The sequence below is a fragment of the Hakea prostrata genome, chromosome 5 (genome assembly GCF_041222555.1).
Source record: "Hakea prostrata isolate BN-2017 chromosome 5, UWA_Hpros_2, whole genome shotgun sequence".
NCBI lineage: Eukaryota > Viridiplantae > Streptophyta > Magnoliopsida > Proteales > Proteaceae > Hakea > Hakea prostrata.
The window spans coordinates 16,586,864-16,597,197 of NC_142604.1; the positions used below are offsets into that span (position 1 = coordinate 16,586,864).

The 10,334-nt window shown below is 36.8% G+C and overlaps 1 pseudogene; it reads right to left on the reverse strand.

The window, feature by feature from the left end:
- Positions 1-5,981: 5,981 nt before the first annotated feature.
- On the reverse strand, positions 5,982-9,556 carry LOC149015468 (putative CoA ligase CCL5; annotated as a pseudogene).
- Between the last annotated feature and the right edge of the window lie 778 nt (positions 9,557-10,334).

Sequence of the window (10,334 nt, forward strand, 5' to 3'; positions counted from 1 at the left end):
TACATTAGTTTATATGAATTTTCCAAACTTCCAGTTTTGCCCGCATATAGTTGGACATGTGCCAATTATAAACTTTAGGTTAGGTGATGTTTTAGGTCAAATAACACCCCCAATGTGTTTATTGGCCTCAACTTAGGTTACACGTCAAATTTCATGTCAAAATGACCCCAATACCCTTCGAAACAGGGGTTCGATTTTTCATCGAACCCTTGCCCAAAAGTCGAGCGACTTTTGGCAACATGTCGCCCGTGTCGCCAGAGTCCGATACGGCGACACGAGTCGACATGTCGAACCTTGCAAATAATACGGGTAGAGTCAAACTTCTTGAACCTTTTCTCATTAACATAGTTGACTGTCACATCATCCATGTCCTAGGGGTTGACTTTGGAGCTACCCTTTATATTACACATTGGACTTTTGAACCGGCCATGTTCCTTATCTTGGATTCATGAATGTTTATAGAACTCGCCTATAAATTCTCATTGGCGGCAACCAAACCCCCTACATCCACTTAGGTTAGTCTCTGATGTGCATCACAACTAACACACTCCCACATTCCTTGGAATTAGACTAATGAAGAGTTTCGCTCAACATTACCCTTGTGGTAGTACTATTATTTTCATCTACACCTTATAATGGAATAATCATAAATAGTAGTATTGAACCGGTCATCCCATGACTTCATTTGTACCCCTTGAACCTAATTCAGGTATTTTAGCCTCTTCACATAGGTAGGGTATTTATCATATGACTTGAGGATTAGGCATTAATCCCATTCCTATAGATGTAATATTAACCCCGTTCTTGTAGATGCAATACACAAGTTTTTGACAGACATAGCCTTTGTGAACATGTCAGTTTGATTCTTTTCTGACTTCGCATAATCAATAGCTATCATTCCTTCATCTATATATTGTCGCACAAGATTGTGTCTGAGATGTATATGTCTCCTTTTATTAGTGTAAACCTAATTCTTGCCTAAGTGAATAGCCGCTTGGTTATCACAATGTAGTGATACGATGGCGTCGGCTTTTTCCACAATGGTGTATTCGCCATTAAATTTCTAAACCATTTTGCTTCAGTTCTTGCCTTCTCTAAGGTTGTGAACTCAACTTTCATGGTAGAGCATGGTCCACATGATTGCTTTGTGGACTTCCAGGAGATTACACTACTTGCTAGTGTAAACAAATACCCACTAGTGGCTAAGGATTTCTTTGTATCCAAAATCCAATTAGTATCGCAATCGCAATACCCTTTAGAACTGTTGGTTTACCACTATAGTATAAACTATAATCTACAGTATCTTTTAGGTAACTAAGTAATCTATTAATTACACTCCAATGCTCTTTACTTGGATTTTGATTATGTTGACTCAACTTTCCTACTGCAAGAGCAATATCCGAACGTGTATAGTTCAAAAGATATGAGGCTGAACCAAAGATTTGTGCATACCTTTTCTAGTTCACTAGTTCACCCAAGTTTCTTTTCAAATGGCATCCCAACTTAAAAGGTGTTTTGATCGCTGAAAGTTCATGGTAGTCATACTTTTAAGTATGTTTCCCACATAACGGGCTTGAGATAGTGAGATATTATTTTCTTGCTTGATGATCTTGATCCCAAGAATCATATCAGCTTCCCCTAAGTTTTTTGTGTCAATAAATGCGTAGTTTGACTTATTATTGCCAAGATCATCCCCATTATCATATCATCTACATATAAGAGAATAAATACGTTTTTACCATCGTGAAACCTACTATATAGGCACCTTTTGGTGTTATTGACAATAAAGCCATTTGAAATTAAAGTTTTGTCTAGTTTTACATGCCATTGCTTAGCCGCCTGATCAATCCATATTGGTGGAATTTCGTAAAAAACTTTAATAAGCTTGCAAAATCCATGTATTTTGTTTTATTTTTCACACTTTTACTTTCTTTAATTTTTTGTTTCTCATCACTTCACTTTACATGGATTCCACATTTTTAACTATCTCATTCATTTTTCTTTTGCAAATAAACTATCTTTTAGAAGGCCAAATGCCATTGTGTTTCTTGGGAAAAAGTCTCGAACTCAGTCTTGCTTGCTGCAGTGTTTGGCTTTATTTAGGCCAAAATTCACACATTAACTAATTCTGAAGTTAGCTTATACATATTGGGTTCAAGGGATTTAAATTTTTTCACCTCTTACTTAGAGGCATTGGTTTTTGCTATTCAAGCCAATCTTTGAGATTAATTATTAAATATTTTTAGGGAAGATAGTTGTTGAACGACCGTGTAAATTGCTTGCTAAACGCTCCTAAAATTCCTATCACTAAATCTGGATCATTCATCAAGCCGTTTAGATTTAATATAATAAATTTAATGATAAAATTTATTTACAATACATTTATACCATATTTTTATTATAAATGCATTTGTATTTTACTTCATTATCCTTGAATTAAATTTTTTTGGGTCGAGTTACCCTTGAATTAAGATATAATAACAAATGGTTCATTTAAATATCCCAACAACAGAATAATATAAACTCCAGTGTCAAAATCCAAAGTGCTAAAGAAAGGAGAACCAAAGAACATGCGCCAATAAGAAATGTGTTTTTCTTTATACCTCAACCTTTCATTCCTACAGTGCTTTCAGTTCCCCTCCCCTATGCTTAGCTCCTCTGGTGGAGGATATTAGGGAGTTATGCTCATCTTTACTCTCGTGCTCATTTTGTTTTGTTCCAAGAGCGATAAACGCAGTTGCGGATGCTCTTGCAAGGAGGGCCCTGTCGATCCCGTGTACGACGGTTTGGCCTATTTTCGTTCCTTGGCTCCAGGAGTTATGCTCTCCAGTTGCCTAGGCTGTTTCGCCGGTTGTTTTTTCTTTCGATTAATGGAAATTTCTTACAAAAAAAAAAAAAACCTTTTATTCCTTAATTTAAAAAAAAAAAAAAAAAAAAAAAAAAAAACTCTTTTGATTTCCAAAAACCTTTCATTCTTAAAAAAAAAAAAACTCTTTAACTTTATTGCCCAATTCGAGAACCTTGATTTTGATATAATGTGTATAGTTTTGTAAAATTTCCCCTACAAGGATAACTAAAACCTTTAATGGCTCTTCTCAATCTTTATTATTTCTTGGAATTATATTTGGCTTGCTTATAAGTTATAACAAGGTAAAACATTCTCTCACCAAAAAATTCTTCTTTTTATGTGATAAACCTATCCTGAAATGGGTGTTTTGGCTCAACTTAAGCCCATTTCTTAATCACAGGAATTTATCCATGGATGATCGGTGCCCTATTGATCATCCTAGGATAGTTCAACCCGGCCCCTAGCATTGATGCAATCTCTAAATCGACTTCAGTTTTAGCAAGCACTAATAGCATCAGTAGAGATGCTCAAGGATGCTACAAAGATATTGATCTTTTAGCGCATCGAGTTACCTGCAAAACAACATGCTTGGCCGGTGTAGTCGAAGAACGCCTCTGATGATCAAGTCAATGAATGTTTGAAATCTTAAGAAGAATTAGGGCTGCACTACTGAGCAGGGGCGGACCTATGAAGGGGCCGGAGGGGGCCATGGCCCCCCCCGGATTTTTAAAAAATTTATGCATATTCCCTTAATTCTTTTAATTTTTCCGGTTTTTTCTCTTCCCACATGTGAAATGTCACTATTTGCCCCCCCCCCCAATATTGTGAACAGTTTTTAAAGGTAAAATGATGGGCATAAATGTCAATCCTGATAAAAAAAAAACTAATTCATCAATCCCTATTTATTCTCTCCTCTCTTCTCTCTCATCTTTTCTTCCTATTTATTCTCTTCTGTTTCTATAAATGTGGGTTAAAGGAAATTGTTGAAAAAAAATCTTATTAGGTATTTAAAAATCAAAATGTTATTTCTAATTAAAAACTAATTCTTCAATCCCTTAAATGTCAATCCTGATAAAAAAAAAACTAATTCATCAATCCCTATTTATTCTCTCCTCTCTTCTCTCTCATCTTTTCTTCCTATTTATTCTCTTCTGTTTCTATAAATGTGGGTTAAAGGAAATTGTTGAAAAAAAATCTTATTAGGTATTTAAAAATCAAAATGTTATTTCTAATTAAAAACTAATTCTTCAATCCCTATTTATTCTCTTCCCTTTCTATAAGCGTGGCTTAAGAAAATTTGGAAAAAAATATACTCCACAATTAGGTCTCTTTCTCTTTCTCAATTTATTTATTTTTTCTTTTTTTGTTATTCTTTTTAATTTGATTTTGTCTATAGTTAGTAGGTAACTAACTACCATTGATTTGCATCTCTTACCTAAAAAAAATTTGGTTTACATCTCTTACCAAAGAAAATTTTGGTTTGCATTTAACTTTTTAGGATTGAAGTCATGTGTATATTTTTTTATATTATTGCTTTAATTTTACCTATATTTTGTCGGGAAAAAAATATCATTATCAATAATTTATCATTTTTTCAAATATGTGTGGGCCCCACAAAATATATGTGGTCTATTCTTTAATTTAATAAAATAATTTAGAGTTGTGACCCCAAAAGGAAAGGTTATCTGACTTTCATTTTTTGGCCCCCCCACTATTGCATCCTGGGTCCGCCACTGCTACTGAGTGTAGGTGAAACGTTGGATCAAGTGAGTTCCTACCCCTAATAGTATTTGAGTGCTCTTGGGACACGATGAGTAACCTTCCTTTCCTTGATTGCTCAACAATATCTCTATTGCACTAAGCCATACCCTAGAGGACCTAGACCTAACATCTCCATTTTGTTAACTGTGTTGAACCAATTCGGCCCGGTCCTATTTCTGGTACGTCCTTGTCTAAGTACATTGTGACTGGGACAAGTACATTCTACATGTCGAATTAGATGAATGCAATCTTGACTGGAAGTGAGTTTTTCCTCTTTTGAAGTCATTGGGCTTGTGTTAGTCGATATATAGCCGGTAGATTAGAAGCTTGTTCTTTTATGGATTCTTATTTGTTGTAGAGGTTGGAGCCTGCAAAGAGCTATTATGATCTCACCACATGTACTATAATGAATCTAATGGCCGTAAATCAAAAGGAAGGGACTTGAGTATAAATTGAAAACCTTATCACTCATTATATATTGTATATACCATTATCACTCATTGTTGAAAACATTAAGAAAGTAATCAGATTAATTGATTGTTAACATAGAACATGTGTCATTTCTGTCTAATAATGTTTAACAAATGCCAAAAATGCACGTGTGACTTTACTAGTAATAGTAAAAGCATTTATCTGGCCTAAATTGTTGCAACGATCAGATCTTTAATATTAAATGGCACTTTTGATTTGGAAAGGGATGGGCAAAAAAAAAACAATCTGATCTTGTCCCTTTTTCTATCTTTTTTGTACATAGCGATGATCGGAGGTGCACCGATTAACAATAACGTTATCAGATGCAGTGATCGATAGTGACAATTTCAAATTTCAAAGATGTAGCAATCGATCAAAGTAACCAGACGACTGCAAAGACACAAGCAGTGGACAGGCGAGAGGCTTGAAAACGGCTTCAAGAATGAATAAAATAAACAAAGACAAAACTAAGCGCACACCGAATAACTTAATGTATGCTTTGATACCATGTTCAAATCAAAGATTAAAGGAAACAAACAAGAAATAGACATAAGATTTTAACGTGGATCTTCAGTGTGAAGTCTACATCTACAGTATAAATCCCTATTCAACATGCTTTAGGAGAGAACTTTCATTATCTTTAAATAGAGATGGTAATATACATGATATGATATTACAAAGAATGAAAACTATACAATACTCAGGACGGTTAGTCTTCATGTTATACTGAAAGACTAGCATCTGATAATAAAAAAGGAAAGGTTTTTCAAGCTTGCTGATGAGATCCAGAAACTTCCCAGGTAAATCACTCAATATAAAGTAAAGGGTAGATGGATACAGAAATGATGGTAGATCACAACAGAAATTTCTTGGACGACCCATTTTTTTCCGGTTACAATTCTCATAGTTTTGAGGTAGCAAGCTTAATGAGGTCCTTCCTAAGGCTCTTTTTGGTATCAATTCTCATTCTCTATTATGCTTATTTAAAATAAATAAGTACAATAATTCATTATTGGTCAAGAATGAAAAATGGTTTGGTGAATTTTATCGAAAATAAATTATGAAATGAAAAATAAGTTTGGTTTCAAAATAAAAAGTTGTTAAAAATGATAGTAAACAAGTGAGAAAAGAAGGAAAAAATATGATTGTTATAAAAGAATGTGTATTGACTATTTTACCCTCATCTTACTTATAGAACTTTAAGTAAACTTACACAAATGAAGATAATGAAATTTTCATCACAATCCATAATGGACAAAAAGTTCATTATGGATTTTGGAGGTTTTTCTATTATTTTAAATAAAAATAAAATTCAGAATAGATGCCAAACAATTTAAAATAATGAAAATTTCTCATAATTGACAATGATAATTGATACCAAAAAGAGCCTAAGAATCTTGCCAGATGGGTTTTTAGGGATTGCACCCACGAATGCCACTTTGCGGATTCTCTTGTATGGAGCCACCTACATTTGCAAATAAGGATCAACAATGCTCTAATATATCTACACATATATAAAGTTCTGAAATCTAACATGACTAGAAAGAGTTAGTTTGGTTTCTTGAACTCACCTGTTTAGCTGAATATAAAGAGTTAGTTTAGTTTCTTGAACTCACCTGTTTAGCTACGAAGTCCATGACAGCAACCTCAGACAGACTGCTTCCTGATTTTCTCACCACATATGCCATAGGAAACTGCCCAACCTCCTTATCTGGAAACCTGAATCAAACGTCAACTAGCAAATCCTTCACTCAACTACCCATTACAATTCAGTAGAAACATTCTTAGCTAAAGGGAAGAACAGCAGTAATAGTGGAAGTGCTTACGGTATGACAGCAGCATCATCAATTTCTGGATGAGTAAGCAACAATGCCTCTAATTCTGCTGGGGGCACCTGCCACAATTACAAATCAATTATGGGTATTCAGACTTCTAACCTGATAACGAATGAACCAGCTTGCACTAGGCATGATGTATGTATAATTGGATAGATGCAATATCATGTAAAAGTAATACAATCTGACAAAGTAAAAAAAAAAAAAACCTGATAACCCTTGTATTTGATAAGCTCCTTCAATCTATCAACTACGAATACGTATCCATCCTCGTTGATGTAACATATGTCTCCCGTCCTCAACCATCCTTGCGAATCTAATGTTGATCTTGTAGCTTCTGGGTTTCCGAAGTAACCTACAAAGAATGAAAATATCATCACTTAATAGGGCTCATTCTATAGCTTCGTCACTCTCAAATGATAACATAATTACCCCCAACAGAATAGATTAAATCTACATCTTATTCTAGTTCAAATTTTATGTAATATCAATTCCATACTGGAAAGAAACTGTCTATCTCATTCAAACACCAGTCCTTCAATTAGTTGTCTGTTATTACCTAAAAAAAAATTAGCTGCTTATTGCAAAAAAGGAAAAAAGAGAAGAAAAAAAGTAAGCTATCTCAATACATTAGTTCAGTTGGCGAACACTAACATTTACAAACAAAAAAGTCAAATGTTTAAATTTCGTTGATGCTTGATGTTTAAAAAGTCAAATGTTTAAAAGTCTAATTCAAGAAAACTTTCCTGATTTTTATCCCTAAAATTCAGGACAGTTGAGGATAAAATAGGGATAACCTGACACTGTCAAGGCGGGTCTAATTTACACTTGGTAGGATAGGGCAGGATTTGGGTTCTAGGTTCCAACCCAACTCATCTATTTCGAAAAAACTTGGATCCTGCGCATTAAATGTGCAGGATCATCAAGCCGAAATTTCAGCCAATTTCAACCAAAATTTCGATACCACCGCCCAAAAGGAATGGCTTGATGCCTACGCATTTATTACGCAGGACCCAAGGAAAGTCCCATCTATTTGACACCCATAACAATTTTTTTTCTTTCCTTTTTTTGAGAACAGAGATTTTTTATTGGAGGATATTACAAATTTTTTTCTTTTTGGTAATCGGAGGATATTACATATTGTCATATACTATCCACAAGAGTCGAACATGCGACCTCTCCACTGATTAAGTATGAATCAACCTTATATTATTGGCCCCTTAGTAAAAAAAAAATCCATGTCTGTCCTAGTGCAAAAGGCAGAGGCACGAGGTTTTAACTTTTTTCGTATTTTTTCTAAAGAGGGAGAATTTTTTTTTCCCGGGGGGTTTGGTGGGGGTGGGGTGGGGTCATGGGGTGCAAATACCTTCAAGCAGAGTTGAAATTTGAAAATTGGTTTTGGCTCTCACCTTTCATTACAGTGGGTCCACGAAGCCACAACTCACCGGGCCGGCCAACCGGCAAGGCCTCAGCAGTTTTCGGGTCAACAATCCTGGCTTGCATGCTTGGCGACAACAAACCTGTCGTACCGTGTCGTATGCTCTCTTCCACCGTATCGGTCGACGCTCCTACACCCGTGGTCTCCGTCAAACCATACCCCTGCAGAATCCTCACCTTCCGATACTTAGCCAAGAATCCTTCGATCACTTCCTTGCTCAAGGTGGCCCCACCAGACAACACCCATTGTAATGTTCCCAGATTGTACTTCGCCTTCAGCGTCTCCGCGTGGTTGATCAGCGCCACCAGAATCGGTGGCACGAGATGCAGGTAAGTCACTTGGTACTTGGAGATGGCGGAGAGCATCTCATCCATTTTGAATGTGGAAAGCACCACGGTCGTTGATCCTGCTGCTAGCAGACTCAAGGCGAAAACTGATAAACCGTACATATGGAACATAGGGATGGTGCAGATGAAAATTTGCTCTCCATCTACCAACATATATCGGCTCAGACCCATCTGAACCTTCGCAATAAGGTTCCGGTGTGATGAGACGACTCCTTTACTGGCTCCGGTGGTGCGAGGAGGAGTATAGCAGCGCGGCCATGTCGTCGAGTCTCACTCGTTCCTTCACTCGGTTCTTGATTTGACTCGGATCCTTCTTCATCATGTCTCCAAGCGTGGAAACGATGTTGGACTGCTTGACGGAGAGACTGTCATGTTGTCCGATGAGAACGACAGGGAGAGCCGTGCCGGAGAGTTTAGGGAGGAGGGATTGAATGGTGAAGGCGATAATCGGTTTGGAATCGGCAATCTGTTTACGAATCTCCTGAGGAGTATTGAGAGGGTTTGAAGTAGTGACGATCGCTCCGAGTGACATTACAGAGAGGCAGATCACTGGGAAGAAGATGGAATTGGGGGAAAGGAGGAGAACAATGTTGCCTTTTCGAACACCCATCTCCGACAAGCAGGAAGCGACGGAATCAACTGCACGCCAGACTTCAGGGAAGGTGAGGTGGCGACCGGTGGAGGCATCGATGAAAGCGATCTTACCATTGTGAGCTTGGGAAGATATGAAGGTGGTGACATCTAGAGAGTCATTGCAAGGGAGAGCTATTGGCTTTCTCTTGCTGTAGTAGATGCAATTGGACTTGCAGAAGCCGCTTCTCGGATCGATGTCGATGGGTTTAGCATCAGAAGCCATTGTTAACGATTCACTGAACTTCCAAAACGATCTGTTCGATTTTGCACTTGGAGAACACGGGACCGGAGACCGGGGAGAGCGATCGTCGAAGTTGCTGTTGTGAGTGTTACTGGGAAGAATGCATTTTTTTTCTTCACGGAGTTTGTCTGATTGGTATCTTTAAAAGATTCTGGCCACTTGAGTGGATAATGAGCCAATTATGCACGTTTAGGGGACCCAGTAGTTGAACAGTGCTGATTAAAGGCAGACTAGAAGTGGAACCAACAGACGTCACATTCTTCACGATCATGGTCCTACTCCTACTCTTGTAGTTGCTACTTTCTAGCTTCTAGTCTTATACTCTTATGACTCTTATCCGTAGGGGTGTAAATGTTCGGGTTGAACCATTAAGATCGGACCGAACCGGCCTCTTATAGCCCGAATCGGCCCGAAGATCCTTAATGGGCCGTAATTGGGCTGAGGGTCCTCAACCAGAACGGTTTCAGACTGGCCCGGCCCAGTCCGTTAGTTTTTTACATAAATAAAATTAAATATTAAATATAATTAAAAAAAATTTTGTATTGTTTAAATGTAATTAATGATCCATGAATTTCGGTGTTTGAGACGTTGAGACTCAAGTTTGAGTAGTTGAGAGTTGAGTGTTAACACGTTTAACGGTTTAAGTTTTAACTTTTTAATTTCAAATTTCATTTAGTTTTATTATTTTAAAAGTTAAAAGTCTTAATTGATAACTCTTAAATCTTAATCGTTAACTTTTTAATTTTCAAATTTCATTTAG